The sequence below is a fragment of the Pseudophryne corroboree genome, chromosome 5 (genome assembly GCF_028390025.1).
Source record: "Pseudophryne corroboree isolate aPseCor3 chromosome 5, aPseCor3.hap2, whole genome shotgun sequence".
Lineage (NCBI taxonomy): Eukaryota > Metazoa > Chordata > Amphibia > Anura > Myobatrachidae > Pseudophryne > Pseudophryne corroboree.
In genome coordinates, this window is record NC_086448.1 from 323,223,460 (window position 1) to 323,244,186 (window position 20,727).

General features: G+C 44.8%; 1 protein-coding gene across 4 annotated transcripts in view; it reads right to left on the reverse strand.

Annotated features, from left to right (window-relative positions):
* The window catches only part of ELMO1 (engulfment and cell motility 1), a 910,002-nt gene that overhangs the window by 805,775 nt on the left and 83,500 nt on the right, over positions 1–20,727 (reverse strand). The gene's annotated exons all lie outside the window — the stretch shown is intronic.

Genomic DNA, 20,727 nt, shown 5'->3' on the forward strand with positions numbered 1-20,727 from the left:
CTTTTTCTGTACTGTGTCCAGAATCATTCCTAGGAACAGCAGACGTGTCGTCGGAATCAGCTGCGATTTTGGAATATTTAGAATCCATCCGTGCTGTCGTAGTACTACTTGAGATAGTGCTACTCCAACCTCTAACTGTTCTCTGGACCTTGCCCTTATCAGGAGATCGTCCAAGTAAGGGATAATTAAGACGCCTTTTCTTCGAAGAAGAATCATCATTTCGGCCATTACCTTGGTAAAGACCCGGGGTGCCGTGGACAATCCAAACGGCAGCGTCTGAAACTGATAGTGACAGTTCTGTACCACAAACCTGAGGTACCCTTGGTGAGAAGGGCAAATTGGGACATGGAGGTAAGCATCCTTGATGTCCAGAGACACCATATAGTCCCCTTCTTCCAGGTTCGCTATCACTGCTCTGAGTGACTCCATCTTGAACTTGAACCTTTTTATGTAAGTGTTCAAGGATTTCAGATTTAAAATTGGTCTCACCGAGCCGTCCGGCTTCGGTACCACAAACAGCGTGGAATAATACCCCTTTCCCTGTTGTAGGAGGGGTACCTTGATTATCACTTGCTGGGAATACAGCTTGTGAATGGCTTCCAATACCGCCTCCCTGTCGGGGGGAGACGTTGGTAAAGCAGACTTCAGGAACCGGCGAGGGGGAGACGTCTCGAATTCCAATTTGTACCCCTGAGATACTACCTGCAGGATCCAGGGGTCCACTTGCGAGTGAGCCCACTGCGCGCTGAAATTCTTGAGACGGGCCCCCACCGTGCCTGAGTCCGCTTGTAAGGCCCCAGCGTCATGCCGAGGACTTGGCAGAAGCGGGGGAGGGCTTCTGTTCGTGGGAAGAGGCTGTTTGCTGCAGTCTTTTTCCCCTTCCTCTGCCCCGGGGCAGATATGAGTGGCCTTTTGCCCGCTTGCCCTTATGGGGACGAAAGGACTGAGCCTGAAAAGACGGTATCTTTTTCTGCTGCGAGGTGACTTGGGGTAAAAAGGTGGATTTCCCAGCCGTTGCCGTGGCCACCAGGTCCGATAGACCGACCCCAAATAACTCCTCCCCTTTATACGGCAATACTTCCATATGCCGTTTGGAATCCGCATCCCCTGACCACTGTCGCGTCCATAATCCTCTTCTGGCAGAAATGGACATCGCACTTACTCTTGATGCCAGAGTGCAAATATCTCTCTGTGCATCTCGCATATATAGAAATGCATCCTTTAAATGCTCTATAGTCAATAATATATTGTCCCTGTCCAGGGTATCAATATTTTCAGTCAGGGAATCCGACCAAGCCACCCCAGCACTGCACATCCAGGCTGAGGCGATTGCTGGTCGCAGTATAATACCAGTATGTGTTTATATACTTTTTAGGATATTTTCCAGCTTCCTATCAGCTGGTTCCTTGAGGGCGGCCGTATCAGGAGACGGTAACGCCACTTGTTTTGATAAGCGTGTGAGCGCCTTATCTACCCTAGGGGGTGTTTCCCAACGCGCCCTAACCTCTGGCGGGAAAGGGTATAATGCCAATAATTTTTTAGAAATTAGCAGTTTTTTATCGGGGGAAACCCACGCTTCATCACACACCTCATTTAATTCATCTGATTCGGGAAAAACTACGGGTAGTTTTTTCACACCCCACATAATACCCTTTTTTGTGGTACTTGTAGTATCAGAAATGTTCAAAACCTCCTTCATTGCCGTGATCATGTAACGTGTGGCCCTACTGGAAAATACGTTTGTTTCCTCACCGTCGACACTGGAGTCAGTGTCCGTGTCTGTGTCTGTATCGACCTGAGGTAACGGGCGCTTTAGAGCCCCTGACGGTGTTTGAGACGCCTGTACAGGTATTAACTGATTTGCCGGCTGTCTCATGTCGTCAACAGTCTTTTGTAAAGTGCTGACACTATCACGTAATTCTTTCCATAAGACCATCCAGTCAGGTGTCGACTCCCTAGGGGGTGCATCACTAACACAGGCAATTGCTCCGCCTCCACACCATTTTCCTCCTCATACATGTCGACACAACGTACCGACACACAGCACACACACAGGGAATGCTCTGATAGAGGACAGGACCCCACTAGCCCTGTGGGGAGACAGAGGGAGAGTTTGCCAGCACACACCAGAGCGCTATATATATACAGGGATAACCTTATATAAGTGTTTTTCCCTAATATAGCTGCTGTATATATTTATATGCCAATTTAGTGCCCCCCTCTCTTGTTTTACCCTGTTTCTGTAGTGCAGGACTGCAGGGGAGAGTCAGGGAGCCTTCCTCCAACGGAGCTGTGAGGAAAAAATGGCGCCAGTGTGCTGAGGAGATAGGCTCCGCCCCCTTCTCGGCGGCCTCTCTCCCGCTTTTTTAAGGAAAAATTGGCAGGGGTTAAATGCATCCATATAGCCCAGGAGCTATATGTGATGTATTTTTTGCCAAATAAGGTGTTTTTATTGCGTCTCAGGGCGCCCCCCCCAGCGCCCTGCACCCTCAGTGACCGGAGTGTGAAGTGTGCTGAGAGCAATGGCGCACAGCTGCGGTGCTGTGCGCTACCTTATTGAAGACAGGACGTCTTCTGCCGCCGATTTTCCGGACCTCTTCTGCTCTTCTGGCTCTGTAAGGGGGACGGCGGCGCGGCTCTGGGACCCATCCATGGCTGGGCCTGTGATCGTCCCTCTGGAGCTAATGTCCAGTAGCCTAAGAAGCCCAATCCACTCTGCACGCAGGTGAGATCGCTTCTTCTCCTCTTAGTCCCTCGGTGCAGTGAGCCTGTTGCCAGCAGGTCTCACTGAAAATAAAAAACCTACTTTAAACTTTTACACTAAGCAGCTCAGGAGAGCCCCTTAGCCTGCACCCGTCTCGTTCGGGCACAAAAATCTAACTGAGGCTTGGAGGACGGTCATAGGGGGAGGAGCCAGTGCACACCAGGTAGTCCTAAAGTTTTTTACTTTTGTGCCCAGTCTCCTGCGGAGCCGCTATTCCCCATGGTCCTTTCGGAGTCCCCAGCATCCACTAGGACGTCAGAGAAATATATTTGTATTAATAGTTACTGTGTAACACTGACAACAAATGGAAAAAAAGAGAAATATACATAAATACAGGTGATATCTTTATACAGCATTTAGCCTTGGCATTTAGCTTCTGCCTAGTAAAGATGTAGAGATCAGAACCATACAAAGTTGTTTCTTAGCAACGTCTAACTGGTAAAAATCTGAATCACAACAGACTACACAACTCAGTCCTTCTAATGCACTGGTGAAAGAAGAAACAATAAAAAACTGAAACAGGACTAGTACACACAGACTTGTCACTCACGACAGACAAACATTAGGATTGACATTATCTCATCCTATGTATATATTTACAAGTCTGCACACCTTATTACTAAAGATATTAAGAGGTGCTATCATGCTGAGGCTTCTAATACGAAGAGAAAAGCTGATGCACACTACTAGCACTAAGAACACAGATAGTAGAATTGAAATAAACCCTCACAATTAACATGGAGTATAAGTTAAGTTCTTAGCACATATTTGCGCAAATATGAGGGCCAATGTAAAAATCTTAATACTGATAAAAATGGTAATCCCACTAATAATGTTAGCTGTAAATTACATAGAAGATATATTAGCAACAACATTATATAGAATTCATTTTTATTTCTTCTAATAAAATGTTACAGAGTGACAGATATTTTTTATATTTTTTCAGGTTAAGGCTTAAAATAAAAGCTTGTGGATGCCATCAGGAGGTGAGGATTGCAGTAAAGGCAAAGTCAGATCATAAAACATTAAGTACATCAGTGAGAAGGCCCACAGACCAGATGTGTCCTTTAAAAGTACTGCATATAGGGGCTAATTCAGGTTGGATCGCAAATCGTGAGCCAACCGGAATTTTTGCGGTGGGCCCGTGGACGCAAGCGCAGCGCCCATACTGCGCATGCGCAAGCACATTCTGCAGGGGGGCGCAAAAAATGTGATCGCCCCTGCCTGTCAATCAGGCAGAGGCAGTCGCGGGGCGAGGTGGCCAACGCTCCGTTTCCAGGGAGGAGACGGAGCGTTGCGGGGGTGGGGCGACCAAAACGGTGGGCGGAGGCGGACGAACAGAGGCGTGGTTGCGGCGGCTGCGTGCGACAGGTAAAATGGTGCCGGGACTCCTGTGGCCGCAGCTAAGCTGCGCCGGCAGGAGTCGTCTTTAGTTTCTGCTGACAAGCAGAAATTGCGAAGCGATCGCAATTTCTGCTTGTCGAAGTGGGGGAGGTGCCGGACAGTATGCTGGGTGGCCCCCAGCATGCGAGCAAAAGGATAGCAAATTCTGCTATCCTTACTGAATTAGCCCTATAATGCCTGAGGAATCCATAGTCATACTGCATAAAAACACTAGCCAGATATAAAGGTTTGTTGGCCACTGATGGTAAAACTGCATAAATAATGTAGTGAATTTCTTAGTAAACAGCGTTAAACTGAAACTTTTTTTTTCTTTATTCAATTTCATGTACATTTACTATATGCGGAGTTTAACATACAGAATAAAAATGAAAACAGGGACTATAGCATTTGTAAAAGTTGAAAAGGTTTAACCACACATCAGTTTGATTACAGTAGTTTGAGTTGTCTCCCAAACCCCCAAAAAAGAGAGGGTAGATCTTCTGCATCCTGCCAATTCCTAATGTAGTGGGCATGATGGGGTCATAATATACCCAGATCGCTAGTTTATAGGAAGGGTGTGAGGCCAATATGATGCAGTTTGCTTCATTTTGCCCCCTCCATGCTGACCTAAAATTCATAGTATTTCTCTCGCAGAGGGGCAACAAAAAGTCGGTAAGTATGATCTCAGGATGTTGGCCCTGGTTAAGGGAAACTGTTGGATTCCGGGCAGGATCTTGAATACTCAGAAAAATTTGACACAGCAGCCAGTAACCTGCTGAAATATGCAAAGTGAAACTCACTGAAAAATACCTACAGAAAGATTTAGCAGTCAGCAGACTTACGGGCCCTACACATTCGGCGACCCGCCCCCGAGCTGGCCGACTGCCGATACAGCAGACAGGCGACCTGGCATCAGGGGGGAGTGAAGTCACCTAGCTCCATAGCAGTGCATGCTAATATGGACGAGACTGTCCCTATCGGCTTGCATGCATAAGCGACCCGGCACCAACGATGAACGAGCGCCGGGCCGTGCATTGTTCATCGTTGGTGCCTACACACTGAACGATATGAATGAGTTCACGCCCGTTACCTGTGATGTCCAATCTAAAAAAAACGCACACAGGGTTTTCTGCTTTGAAAAGTAAAAAAAAATACCGCCCTGCTCCAGAGGCTCTACGGACATCTGTGTCTGGCTGCTACATCCTCCAACTGCTAGAATGGCTCCTGTGCTCCCCTGCATGAAGAAAGAAGCCGTCCAGAGAAGGTAATTGTTGTGTAGTGTAGTGTAGTGTAGTGTAGTGTGAGTGGGGAGGGAAGTGCAGGATGAGAGGTGGTGTAGTGTGTGGGGATGGGGTGCAGGGGTATCACATACCGGTCCCTGGAAGCTGCCTATGACGCTGGAGAGACAAACTGACGGAAGAGACAGGGCTGCATAAGGTGAGTAATTGGACTAACTATGCTAATTAGAAACTTCCAATAGCTTAATTAGTCATGAGGGGGGAGCGGGTGACAAAGCAGCTCCTGAGCATTTTTCCTAAAGATATGGTATTTAGGAAAAATTGGGTCTTGCTCTGGGGCTGCAAAAAAAAAAAAAAGAAAACCCTGCACCCAATTGAATAGCAAAAATGTCAAACCTGTGGGACAAACCTGCGGGACAGATTCTTGCACCTAACTGAATATACCCCTAAATCCCTACTACAGCACTACCTATACAAAAATAATCTGCATGCAACGGTTGTCAGTGGAAACTATCACAAATATCAAACAGCCCTATTTATCAATTTTATTTTTACTAAAATAATATGAGAACAGGTGTTTTCAAACCCTTTTCACATTATTTTAGTTCAACTGAAACTGTACAGTGTATTAACAGGCTTTTGAATAATTTTTTGTGAAAAACGACTCCAAGCCCATTAATTCGCATTTTTTTTTAGTAAACAGATTGCATTTCCCACCGTTGTAATGGGAAATGCAAACTGCTCAGATTTACTTAAAAAAAAAAAAAATACTGGAGGGAACCTTGCAATAACGATGCCATCTTGAGATGGTGTTATCTATGGTTTCCCCCAGCTCCCCGTCTCCTTCTCTGATTTGACAGGCAGAGTCAGGAGTCGGCGCCTGTGATCAGCCATGTGTGTTTCCCAGGCAGATTACATACACGTGGGGCCCTAGCAATGAATGGGGGTGTGGACAAAAAAGGGGAATGTCCACACCCCCTAAAAATAATAATATGTAAGAAATTAATAATTGCGGGTACGCTCCACAGGGGATGCCATTCTAATCCAAGGAAAGTATGGCAGAGGGCACCCACTTTCTACTTTGCTTGTGGGAAGAAGGTCCCTTCTTCTCGGCCGGCAAGCAGCAATCTCTTCTGCCTGCGAGGGGGGGGGGAGAGAGAGAGAGAGAGAGAGAGAGAGAGAGAGAGAGAGAGAGAGAGAGAGAGAGAGAGAGAGAGAGAGAGAGAGAGAGAGAGAGCACTGATCGTGCCACTCTGATTCACTTCCTGATTTTGTAACTGGACATTGCGAGAATGATTGTTTATATGGCAAGCATTGCCAATTTGCCTATGCTGACAAGCTTTTAGATTACCGTATATAATCGAGTATAAGCCGACTTTTTCAGCACTTTTTTTTGTGCTGAAAAAGCCACCTCGGCTTATACTCGAGTCAGTGACAGGCAGAGGCAGAGCAGTGTGAAGGAGGGACACGGAGCGCACAGCGCGCGGCTCTCCTGTGTCCCTCCTGCATCTCCGGCGGCAGCAGCGGCGGTTCTATTACAGGAAGTACCCGTTCGTGACCTCTGATCACAAACCGGCACTTCCTTTAATAGACCCGCCGCGGCCGCCGAAGATGCAGGAGGGACACAGGAGAGGCGCGTGCTGTGCGCTTCGTGTCCCTCCAGAAGACAGCGCGGGATCGACGGAGGGGTAAGTAACAACACTGTGGGGCATACCTGGCACTTGGGGAGGGAACGTATCTGGCATCATGAGGGGGCATATCTGGCAGCACTGTGGGGGCATATCTGGCAGCACTGTGGGGGCATATCTGGCAGCACTGTGGGGGCATATCTGGCAGCACTGTGGGGGCATATCTGGCAGCACTGTGGGGGCATATCTGGCAGCACTGTGGGGGCATATCTGGCAGCACTGTGGGGGCATATCTGGCAGCACTGTGGGGGCATAACTGGCAGCACTGTGGGGGCATATCTGGCAGCACTGTGGGGGCATATCTGGCAGCACTGTGGGGGCATATCTGGCAGCACTGTGGGGGCATATCTGGCACTATGAGGGCATATCTGGCACTGAGGGCTGTGTACGGCTAGAGCTGCATTTCCCACCCTAGGCTTATACTCGAGTCAATAAGTTTTCCCAGGTTTTTGTGGTAGAATTAGGTGCCTCGGCTTATATTCGGGTCGACTTATACTCGAGTATATACGGTATTTTATTATTAAATAATGGTAAACAAAACATTTGTTTCACTGGCCTGACAGATTATATATATAATTTTTTTTTTTTAAATCCCAATTTATATGTCTAGTGAATAATACAGAGAACGAAGGACATTTCATATGTCCGTAGTGACATAAAATTCTGAGTAGTAGGCTGAATGAAGCAGCAAGGACAGGTGGAGGTGTACATGGTAACTGCTGGACCTATGAGATGGCTGAGGAATCTGGTGATGGGAGGGACTTAGCCCTTATGAGGAGAGGACTGATTAGGTTCTCCCTCTTTTCCTCAGAAAAAACTGAACAGTGAAGTGCTCTGTGTTTGTGTTGTACTGAACTGTGCATAATTGTGATTTTGTGGTATTTTCTTCTTATTTTCCTTTCAATCTTTACTACTGTATAATTTTCTCACCCCTTTTTTCTCTAAATCTTTCTTTATCTATTCTATCCTTTGACATGCCAAGGCCCAGTTGTGCTGCGGGTCCCCCTATCCGTTTTATTGAAAGCGGTGAAAGGGATGCTGCTGAGTCAGTGTCAGGTGGGGGACAGCTTATTTCAGCACAGGGAAGGCGGCAAGTCATATTTAATGCGGGTAATTCCGCCGCCAGGGGTCGGGCTCGACCGCCTGAGAGGGCTGTGGCGGGCGAAGCTGCGTCACGCAGAGGCCGGGTCAACAGCTTGTCTGTGTCACGCGCTGGTGGTGCAATTCGTGCTGTGGGTATTAATCCTTTGGAATTACATACTGAGGGTGCGATATCTCGAAGCGTGGGTGCTATGGTGGAGTCACGGAGCAGGGTGATGCGGAGAGCGGTAACATCAAGAGGAGTTACCTCGGGAGTGCATGTGCCGGAGGTGCCCCACGGTCGTCCCGTGGGCCCGCGGGGGACCATGGCTGCCAGAGGCGCTCGTTGCAGTACCGTGCTTCCAGAAGTGAGCAAAATGGAAGGAGCACAAGCAAACAATTGGTGGTGCAAGGAGTGGGAGCACCTAATAGAGGAGTTAACAGGGGAAGGGCCAGTTCAAGGGGTACCGGTGAAATCATGGATGGAGTTGGTCAGCACGCGGGTACCTCAGGCATGGAAAATGCTGGTGGGCAGCAGGGAATGCTCACTAACTTGAATATCAGGGGCAGAAAAGTGGCATCTGAGGTAAATAGTAACAGTTGCTGGGCAGTCATATGCAGACGTTGTGCGTTTTGGGCGAGAAGGTGTTGGCTGGAACTCGTCTGAAGTAGCATCTATATGCACTTCAGTAATATCAGCACTGGTCCCTGTGCTTACTGCAGGTCATGCTGAGGGGAGAGTTTTGAGGAAGCAGAATTCCTCCATATTGAATGAGTATAGTGTAAGTGAACCAGCAGCCGCTGGTTCACGTGCTAGGACACGCAGAAAAAGAGGGGTAATGTGATAATTAATTTGTGTCTGGTGGATGTTTCCCCTTGCATTCTCCGGCAGAATCCTTGGTTGTCCCCGAATTACAGGAGGATTCAGGGGAGTCTGCGGCTGTGGTTGAATCCGCTCTGGACGAGGGCGGTCATTATGGCGAGTCTGATGTCCACCCTATAGCGGGTCAGGAGGATGCAGTAGCCAGCTCAGGCAATAAGTCATTGGTTAAATAGAAATCATGCAAGCGAAAAGCTGCGAATAAACGAAAGCATAGGCGCAGGAGGGATAGGGGTTCATCCACATCTTCCTCCGAGTCCTCAGATTCAGTTGACAGCAGTTCAGTGGTTGCAAGAAAAGACACAAAAGAAGGCGCAGAAACAGCAGTTCTAGTATGTCCTCGGAGGAGGGTCCTGAGGACTCTTTGCAATGCACTAATATTGCTATCTTGAGAGAAGTACGGCCCAGAATTAGGGATCGTATACGAGAGGGCAGATTTGTTAACATGTTTGCGTTAACTAGCAAAGCAAAGAAGGCATTAGCTGCGGCCAGAAAGAAATCGGGTATAGGGGAGGAGGCGTATAAATCTTATTCTAACTGGCAAAAAGGCATGCTGATCTTTGCAGCCTGCTATTTAGAGACTAGACCTCAAGAGCACATGAACATAATTAAATATATGTATTTGTTACATGAATTGGCAAGATCAGGGCGCGGGACAGCCTGGAGGTCTTATGATGAGGAGTTTCTCAGGAAACAGAATGGCAAAGCAGTTATAGATTTTGGTAAAAAAAGATGTGGAGATTTTTGTAGATGTTACACAACCACTGAAGAGTGGTTCTGAAGTGATAGGTGATAAACGTGGTAGTAGCAGTAATAGATGGATGGCAGGTAAGAACAGCTAAGGTAGGTGCTATGCTTTTAATAATAGTCAATGCACCCTAGGGTCAAGGTGTCGTTTTTGGCATGTTTGTATCCACTGTGGGGAATCACATCCCATTAGAGACTGCTCGCGGCCTTCAGGTGGTAGAGGAGGTTTTCACAGACAGCAGAACTGCGATCCAGCAGTCGCCAATGCTAAGTAGGGCCCCTACTCCTGTGAGATTGGATTATCTTATTGGTTAGAATATTATCCAAATAGAGAGGATGCTGATTTGCTAAGGTTGGGTTTTTCCAGAGGCTTCCCGTTGCCTATTAAGGGCCTGGTTAATTGTGGTTCTGTTCGAAATTTGCACTTGGCTGAGCAGTTTCCGATAATTTTGAAAGAAAAAAGTTGATAAAGGAGGTTGCTTTGGGAAGGATGGTAGGGCCATTCTCCTCCTGTTCCGGATTTAATTTTGTCCCCGGTGGGTGTTGTTCCAAAAAAGACCCCGGGTCAGTTTAGATTAATTCAACATTTATCCTGTCCAAAGGGGACTTCAGTTAATGAAGCAATTCCCGAGTCTTTGTCCATGGTAATTTATCAATCTTTTGAGGATGCATTGGCAAAGATTAGATCATTGGGTAAAGGAGCATTGATGAGTAAAATTGATGTAGAGTCGGCTTTTCGTTATTTGGGTTTCCGCCTGAATTATGGTTTCTATGTTGATAGATGTCTTCCGATGGGTTGTTCTATATCTTCTTCGTATTTTGAAAAGTTTAGTAGCTTCTTACATTGGTGCATTTCAGAATATTCAGATCAGTCTGGAACTGTTCATTATTTAGATGATTTTTTGTTCATGGGTCCAGCTGAGTCTGATATTTCTGGTAATAAACTACACTACACTACACTACACTACACTACACTGGCTGGGCTCAGTAGTGAACCGGGAGTTAATGGTGTTAACTAGAAGCACTGTGTACTCCAGGCTGCTGGCTGAAACCAGTAGTTTACCAAATAATAGTACTGGTTGGGTGGACCACAGTGAGCTGTGGGCTGCAGGAGACTGACCAGCAGAAACAGGAGCCAAGAGATGTGGTTCAAGGGTACTCAGCGACATTAGTTATGATGCTCGCGGACAGTGCATTCATGCAGCCGCAACTGGGGCCGTGACCTCCGGAGGCCTGCGCACCAGCGCGCTGGTAAGCGAGATGCTGCTGAACGCCAATTCCTGACACATATACACTTGCTGATGCAGTGGGGCAATGTATCGGCAGAGTATGCCATGCTGTATTCAGCGCATGGCATCGCTAGCAATGTCTTCTGATTGACCCTGCAGCATGGCTGACCAGAAGATATCACAGACGGCGAGGGCGCGCAGATCAAGCATACACACTAGACGATATGGCCGCTATATCGTTTAGAACTGCGCCAGAACTATATATTAAGCGATATATCGTCTAGTGTGTACCTGGCTTAAGTGCGACTATACGCATTAGTTCCAGATGTACTAAAGTTTAATCGGAGCTACATACAAAAATCGGAGTCCGGGGCGATATGGGTCACAAGTGGTTAGGTTGCGGTGCTGTTGTCTACATTCCCATGCCGTTCCAACAGCATCATGCCCCCTCACAGCTAACTGAATTGACCCCTAAGTATCAATTGAATAAGGAAAAATTCTAAGGACAAATGTCAGTTTGTATGACCTCTTTATTGTTACTGGCTCGTGAATGACAACACATGATTCAATTTAGAAAGCCGCAAATAATGTTTTTTTTATATAGTTGCTCCATTAAGAATAATATGCTTTACACAGTTTAAATAGTTACTAGAGGAATAACTGTTTTGTTATATGCCGGGTCAACGAGACATATGGTGGCCCTGGGTGATAGAAAACGCCCAGACCAAACGCAGAAGTGTGGTAGCTCACACTTGTTAAAACTTTGACTTACTTGGTTGGGTGTCTGAATTTCCCCCATTAGGTCAACAATGACCATGTCCGGATTCATAGGGTGGAATTCAATTGTTTGAAAAGTCGGTTGGGTGTCTGTTTTTTCCTGTCTATTAGATAGGCAAAAACAGACTCCCAACTGACTTTTCAAACAATTGAATTCCCCCCATAATGTGACAGTTATGATGTTGACATTGTTAAAACGTCAAAAGGCAATGTGGCGACATTAGGGTTAGGCTGTGGGCAAGAGGGTTAGGATCTAGGGGGAGGTCATGGTTAGGCTAATGCCGTAACTAGACATTTTGGTGCCCTGTGCCAGAAACAGAATTGGTGAATCAGGCAGAATTATTATAAATTTAGAGAGAGTGTGGCATAGAGAGGGAGTTGGGGGAATGTAAGCATTACTCCCCCCCCAAAACCCCATTTATAATAACTTTTACCAGCCCATTAATAAACCTCCCACCCCCCAAGCCGGAGTCACATAAAAAAATGTCCCCTTTACTGCCTGAGTATATGAGTGCATAAGACGGCCTTATATATATATTTCACCGTCAATGCTAGGGTATGAAACACATGGATCATACCTTTTTCTCAGCCTTGTCTTTCTTCTTTTTAGTCTGCAGTCTGCTGGGTAAATTAGCTATCCCATTTGGGCATAGTCTGCCAAAGGCTTTTCTCCTATTCTGCACACTTGCAGCTCTGATAATAATCAGGATGATCTCTGTATGAGAGGTTGAAGTACTGTTTTTTTCTTTTTTTTTTTATTAATTTTATTGACAGGTATACATCAACAAAATAAAATTCACTGTTGGGTTTTCAAGTAATAAGACAAACAAAAAGGTACAGAAATCAGGTATTGTAATTGGAATAGGAAGAGAACGAAGAATACAGTCAACATAATATAAGACATGCATAATACAAATTTAATTCCCCGCTGATACCTATAAGACATAAAATAGCATAACAACTAACGGCGCAGTGAGAATGATAAAAGATCATGAACCAGCTTCAAAAAGGGGCACAGTTACTCAGAATTTCTAAATTATACCAGCATGTGGTGTTGAAGCTCCTTCTCAAAGCCTCTTTAAAAAGGGTGGATATAATGTCTGGAGTCTGGACATAAGGAAGCTAAATGTCAAAAAATGTACTAGTGATTTTCTCCTTATGCAAAGATGTTTCAGTCCAGTCCATTAAAAATAAAAAAAATATATTCTGGGATGTAATAAAGCTATAGATATTGGATCTGGGGAGATCCATTGTGACAGTATGGTGTGTTTTTTTTGTATCCGCTGCCAATTTTATCAATAATAAACAGTTACCCTTGGACAGTGTGTTCTCTGGGGTATATCCCCCAGAAAGCCCAGGTTTTAGGGGTTCTGTATTATGCAGAGTATTATGCACCTAGAGATAACCGACAGCCTGCAGCAGACATACCCAATTATAGGTACAACAGCAGTTCCTGGAGACGCATCCCTAGCAACCAGCTCTGCCTGTGCACATGCAGCAGCACTCAGATACACAGACTGCAGCGAGCACACCACCACTGCCTGTACTACATAGGCAGAGCAACACTCTGGGGACTGCAGATGCACGCTGAGGCTCATGGGAGTTGTAGTCTTTCTATGGCCAGGCACATGACAGCTGCTGCTGGGGAGGGAATGTTAGTGGTCAGGCTGGCCCTGACTGTGGGAGACCACTGCGAGTGGATGCAGACGGCTTTCCGCCCACATGGTATAAGTGCTGAGCACTGTTAGCACCACCCAAGTTATGGCCCTGGGTTACACTACGGGGGATACGGGGGAGACGAAGGTTAGGTTTAGGCAGTATGACAGGCCTGCTTGTGACTCTCCAGGTGTTAAAAAACTAAGCAATCCCAGCCTGTCCTGCCACAGTTTTAGCATTCCTTAATAGCAAAACTGTGGCACAGCATGCCAGGACTTGTAGTTCACAGCTGTCGGAGAACCATACTGGAGGAGCAAAAGTTGCCTCGACAGGGATGGTCACATGACTGCCATGACCAGGAAGCTGCACTGGAGCCGCTGCAGCCGGTAGGAGCAGGTAAGTAACCACTGGGCAACCATGTTGTTGACATTTCGTCACTGTCTACATTGCTATGTTGACTTGTTGACTATCCACATATCATACCACACCCAGTGATTTATACTTTAGTCACGGTGGGACAGACCCATAGGTGTACAGGAGAAATCAGTGGTGGGCCCCACTGTCAGAGGGACACACCCCTTTACTCTAATGTCAGGTTCCAGATCGAGTAACGATGTATAATGTGACTGCACTATTAGAGGGTGAGATACATGGTCTGTAATTGCTGTCCAGCCCGTGCGGCTGGTCTCTCCACATGGTAAATGGCCACACCCCTTAAGCATGTGCCCCTACCACTGCATTACTCCAGTGGGCCCTTCATCCCCGAGTCTGACACTGCTTTCAGTCTGGTCCAAGTGCAATTCTTTTCATAGTGATTAATAAAATATTAAATTGTCAAAACAGATTTTGAGATTATAAATAAAAAAGTAAATGGCAAGCTGGGTGTAACAGATATTTATTTTAATGAAGGCAGTTATTTTTCATGAAACTTTACTTTGTAGCTATGATTACTGTGCACACTCAGGTTAAACTAGGTCTATAGCAAGTGAGTGAAGCTACTGAAGCCATGTCATCTTCATAATTGCCAGAAGTAGCTGGAAACACACCACTGGTTACATAATCATGGAAATGAATGTTGTACATGTGTGTCTGCTTTCACTTCCATCATTTGCAGAATCTATTCTTAGTTCTGGACAAACAGTGCTGGAAACTTTGATCTAACTTTCAGGATTTTTCACCAAGAAACCCAACCAAATTCTTTCTAAAACGTTTTAGCTTTGGAGCAATAAAACCTCCCTTTCCTGCACATACTGATTATAAAATATGTTTCCAAATGTTTAATCAAATATTTATAGAACCAAGGATGCCATTCCCTATGAATTTTCACGCAGTCGAAAGTGTACATTTACCAAAGCATCTAAAACAGTCAAGTGGTGGTGTTGTCCACATCTACCAATCATATTCTAGCTAGAATTTATCTATTGCAGTCTAGAAAATGATAGACAGAATCTGATTGGTTGCTGTGGCCAACACCGCCACTTGTCTGTTTTAGAAGCTTTAGTAAATCTACTCCTAAGAATCATTAAGATATACATTAAAGCATTGGTCAAAAACTTTCAGTGGGCTCTAATATCAGCATTTTATTTCACGGTGACCTTGGGCCAAAAGTTTCTTAGTGAAATATTTATCAAAAACGTAAGTAAATTGCGCTTACTGTACATGTCATCTTTAGGTTCTGTTATGTGGTGTAGGATATGGTTGTGCTTCTGTTTATCCACAAATTTTATGCTATCTGTACTCACACGGACACTGATACCTAGTTGAAATAAAGTCTGCTGACCTCTTTTCTCTTTAGAAATAGCGCTAGTGTGCTTTTGGTCTGCTGTGCCTCCCCCCTCATTAGGTCAAAATAAACCTCAGCTGACTAAGAGTATGCGTTGCTAGGGCTCAGAGTGCAAAGTGCCTTTTTAGCCATTGGAGCCTTAAAGCACAGGTTATAGCGCCTCAGCACAAAAAAATTGCTGGGCCCCTCGTCGCTGCAGGTCCCCCAGGCTTCAGCCTAGTCAGCCTTATGGATAATATGGCCCTGGTCCCACAGCAACACAGGATGCCACAAAACTAAGCTAAAATGATGTGTTCAGTGTTACCCAAACCAGTACTCCCATCCCTTAACAAAGAAATGGACTCACATCATAGGACATTACTAATAGGCTACTGATCTAGTTACAATAAAGTTAATTGGCAAATTATATAATATAGCAGGATGAATTATCAAGTTCTGCCATCACTCTCCATTACCCTGTCTACACCAATCCACCAAGTTCAATATAAGAAGCGCACTTTATTTACTTGAGAAACACAAACTTGTCCACTTTCCTACAAGTTGCGGTAGACAAAAAAAATTTGGGTAGTCAGCCACCCTCACAGAAGAGTGGCCACATCTCCCGCATCCCACCTGCTTCCTAGTAAAGCGGGTAGGATGAGAAGATTACACAGGGAATCGCGGCAACAAATGTATTTATCATTATTACGTTTTTTATATAGCGCATCACATTTCATTGCGCTTTACAACTGGAACAACAGTGATAACACAAAACTGGGTATTAACAGACAGAGGTAGGTAGGCCCTGCTCGCAAGCTTACAATCTATAGGGAAACAGGCATTGATACACAAGGATAGATGCTACCTACTGCATAATTGTCCACCAGATTGCAGAGTTTCTATCTTGGTGGGCTGTATGATATGCTCAACACAGCAATGTTGACCAGTGGTCAGGAGGATGTCAAATTGAAGAAAAATAAAATACTGTATGTTAGGATGCGCGGACTGTACAGAAGGGATGCAATTAGATATCAATATTTATGAAGATTATGTGGGCGGTTCCAGAAATCATAAACTTGCCTTAAGAAATGAGTTTTCAGGGAAGGCTTGAAGACCGAAGAGAGTCGTATTGTGCGCAAGAGGACATTCCACAGAGTAGGTGCTGCCCAAATTAAGTCCTACAACCGTGAATGGGAGGGAGTAATGCATGTGGATGAGACACAGATCTTGTGCAGAGCGGAGAGGTCAAGTTGGGAGATACTGTTAGATAAGTGAAGCGATGTATGTTAGTATAGTTTGGTTAAGAGCCTTATATGTAATTAAAAGTATTTTATATTGAATACGGTAGAATACAGACAGCCAATGAGGGAACTGATGGAATGGATCGGATCAGCAGATGATGAACGTCTAGCGATGAAGATTAGCATCGCAGCTGCATTCAGAATGGATTGCGGTGGTGAGAGTCTTTTTTTTTTTTTTTTTTTTTATAAGACTAATAAGACTAAAATCAATGTGTGAGATAATGAGAAGAAGGAATTCGAGTTTCAGCATGGTCTTGTGTAAGATAAAGTTGTATTTTGTATGTTTTTTAGAAGTATGTAACATGATTTAGATATTATATATTAAGTTTGAGATGGTGAGAAGACATCAAAAATGAAACTGCAGCGAGGCATTCAGTGACATGGACCAATACCGATTGGTGACAAATCTGAGTATCGTCTGCATACAGATGATACTGAAATCCGAAAGAGCTAATTTGTTTTCCAAGAGTTGTGGTATAGATTGAGAAAAGCAGACGACTAAACCTTGCGGTACTCCAACTAATAGATGTAGTGGAGAGGAGAAGCGAACACTAAAAGAATGAGAACCAAGAAAGGCTGTGTCCTGAAGACCTAGGGATTGTAGTGTTTGTGTGAGAGTGGTCAACAGCATCAAAAGCAGAGATCTACAAAAATAAAAATTGAGTAATGGCCTTTAGACTTAGCAGTGGCAAATATAGGGGTGGGGCTAAATGACAAATCCACATAATTAAGCCCCACCCCTAAAGCACAGTGATTAGCAGGTGACAACACAGCCCCGCCCCCCAAAGTCCCAAGCAGCAGAGAGGAGACCTGAAAAGTATGTAAGTATGGAGAAACATCACAAATAGTATGTTGCACAGCACCTCATTATAACATTAAGCTCTGCCTTCATAGATTGTCCTGTTCCGTATGTTATTTAGCTCTTTTAGATTTCCTCATATTATACTTTACTTAAATATATCTTCCTGCTTTTATGCGTAGAAGACCACAATGAGGTTGCAGCTTGCAGATCCATGTTCTGTAAAAGCGTAGTTGTGAATAATACACTTTAGAGTCTTGTAGCGGATTGTTTTGACTACCCCTCTACAACCATAGAAGGACAAGTATGGTATGATTTACAATAGATGTTTTACCTTTCTGAAGTCTACAAAATTAGAAAGTTTATATGTGTGGTGCCTGCGCTCAAACATTGTGAAATGCAGGGGTACTAAGGGAAGGGCAAGTACTGATTACCTGGGCCATGGAGTGCAGGGGATGCGTGACCACATCCTCCCAGTGTGCACTACACACAATAATTGCTGAGCAAGAGGAAGTACATAGCCATGCCCCATTTGTGGCCATGCTGATTGTCTAAGCGGCCCTTGGGAAATACGAGAAGTGGACATGGCACAGATACCAGTCATTTAACTATGCCACTGTATAAAGCAGTGGTGCATTTATCGGTCTACTTAACACACCAAGATACCATTGTCTACTCATACTTAGCCACTATTGCTATTTGGCCTTTGGGAGGGTAGGACCAGGTGGAAGCAGTAGGAGTGTGGTTCTAAATAAGCATCACCACTACGCCAACCCTCTTGATAGAATACCACATTTCATTGCATTAAGTTTCAGAGAGAGTGGGGCCACGATAACGCAGCTCAGAGCGATTCCTGGTGTCATGACCCATCCCTATGGGTCATAATGAGGGAGGGTTGACCACTGTTCAGGAAGAACTCCCCCAAAGTTGTGACACTCCCGGATATTTCACGAGGGTAGGCAACCACAGTACGTACCAGTACTTTTAACTGTGCCAACTATGCTGTAAAAATGCTGATAACAGACTTTCTGAAATTTACCCTGCGATTGTATAGTAGGTCAGCCAGGAGACCCACACACCACCCACACTTAAGTGATCATTTATGCGCCTTAATTAATGTGCCTCTGATGGAGCAATTCCATTAGCCGCAGGAAACACATTTCTTCTCATAGCCTGAGGAGGTGGCAGGGAGAAATGTGCTAAAACTCTATTGTTCTGGGCACCCTGACCAGGACTTTAGATGGAGTTTAGCTGCGTATAGCCAGTGTTTTTTGTTAAAAGTAATGGGGGCCTGATCAGAGTAGCAATTCAATTGCTCCGATGGGTGGCCATTACTTTGGGGCACTGGTGAAAAGTATCCCCTGCCACAACTGGAGGTGAGTTAGATACTTGGTGGCATATTTATCAACCTTCTTTTTTACTAAAATAATGTGAAAAAGGGTGTTTTCACATCCTTTTTCACATTATTTTAGTATCACCTGACTGGATGAAAAGGCTTTTTAAGCTGTTTTCATGGAAAACAAAAACACTCATCTCCCCAGGGCCCAATGATCCATGTGGGCTGCAAGTTATTGGGGTTCCCTGCTGCTCCTGTGACCTCCGGTGCAGTAAAGTGATGCTGAAAAGCGGTGGCTCACTTTACAGCACCGGAGGTCACAGCAGCAGGGAGTCCCGATGACCAGCAGCCCTCCAGGAGCACCGGCCACCAATCTCCGAGTCAGGCGAGTATGTTCACCAGTGAGGAGGGGGCGGGGGCGATCCGCGGTGTGGGATGTGGGCTAATCACGTTGGAAGGTCGACACAGCAGTGGTGGTAGCGTCGGCAGCGCATGGACAGCAGGACATCGTGGTATTTTTTTATGAAAAATACCCAGATAATGCTGTGGAGTTCATCAAGCTCTGTCCCTGCATGCGATAATTGATACAGCCGTGCAATGTAATCAATTATCACAGTGCGGACTGGGTTGATTTTATCAGCTCCCATCCGCACCCCCGGATGTGGATGGTGATAAATCGGCCCCTTCATCGTTAATGAATTGGCCCCTAAATTATACTGTATCATTTATTTTTTTGGGAGGAGATGTATCAAGCAGTGAAAAAAAGTGGAGAATTGGACAAAAGGAGACGTTGCCCTTAGCAACCAATCAGCTTCAATGTACCATTTATCATGTGTATTTTATAAAATTATAGGTTTGGTTTTGTAAGTAAAAAGAAATGTAATTTCTCTATATAGTCCACCTGATTCCTATGCAGATACATAATAAAGATTCACCAATCATCCTAATGCGGGCCACTCCTAGCTCAGCCACAATATCACTGGCCAAACTGACCACACACACAAATGTTCAGATTGCATTAAAAAGGGCTCATTCCCTCAATCCAAATGCCTTACAGCACCACTGGCTTACTGGCAATGATTAGAAGGTACCAGTGAACACTGACCGATTGCAGTCATCTTCCAAGTACACTTACATACTACTTGATGATGTATAGGATTATCTTCAGGTACCACATTAGTTTACAGGCTGCAATCAAAGTGGATGACCGATATAATAATAGTATCATGGTAACAAGAAGGGAAGGATAAGCAAGAACACCAGCTACTGTATGAATACATTTCTTCTATACCATGAGATCACATTGCAATAGGCATATACTGTCAAGGAATGGCAACATAGTTTTATTATAAGTACTGTATGTATAATCACAGGCAGAAGCTTTATTAAAATGTGCATATGTGGAACAGGATTTTAATTAGTCTAGTTCTAAATTGTGAATATTTTATTAGTTCTGCCTGACATTTACAGGATAATGTGACAATACAGAGTTATATCAGGGGACAAATACTAGTTATTACACTGTTCTCCTTCCTTATCTAAATAAGATTTTTATCTTCAGAGCAAGGAAGAACAGATGAATAAAAAAAATAAAAAGTGTAATTTAATCCTGACCCCTAAATGGGCTAAAATGACCAGTGGCGCATTTACCATTAGGCACGTGGGACTCGTGCCTAGGGGCAGCACTTGGATGCTTGTATTGGTACTGTCAGTCTAAAAAGTGCCAGTGACTGCAAAATATTTCCACTGTACCATATGACATATAAACTGTAAATGTGTAGGAAATGCACAGACTGCCCCTGTGAGCTGTCCTGCTTAGTAAATATGTATACATAATTAAAAATAAAAAAAATGTCATAGTGACTTTTCTTTATTATTAAATTGGCGATCCTCAAATGAGGGCTTATAACCAATCAATAAAAATAATAAAATTAGGCAGGGGAGGGGTGGCCGTTACTGTTGTGCCTAGGGGTGGCCTCACCCCTAAATCCGCCCCTGAAAATTACTCCCACAAAAATGCCATCAACCCCTCTGTGAACATCCTCGGATCATGCACCTAATTTCAACCAATCAGGAGACAGACAGCT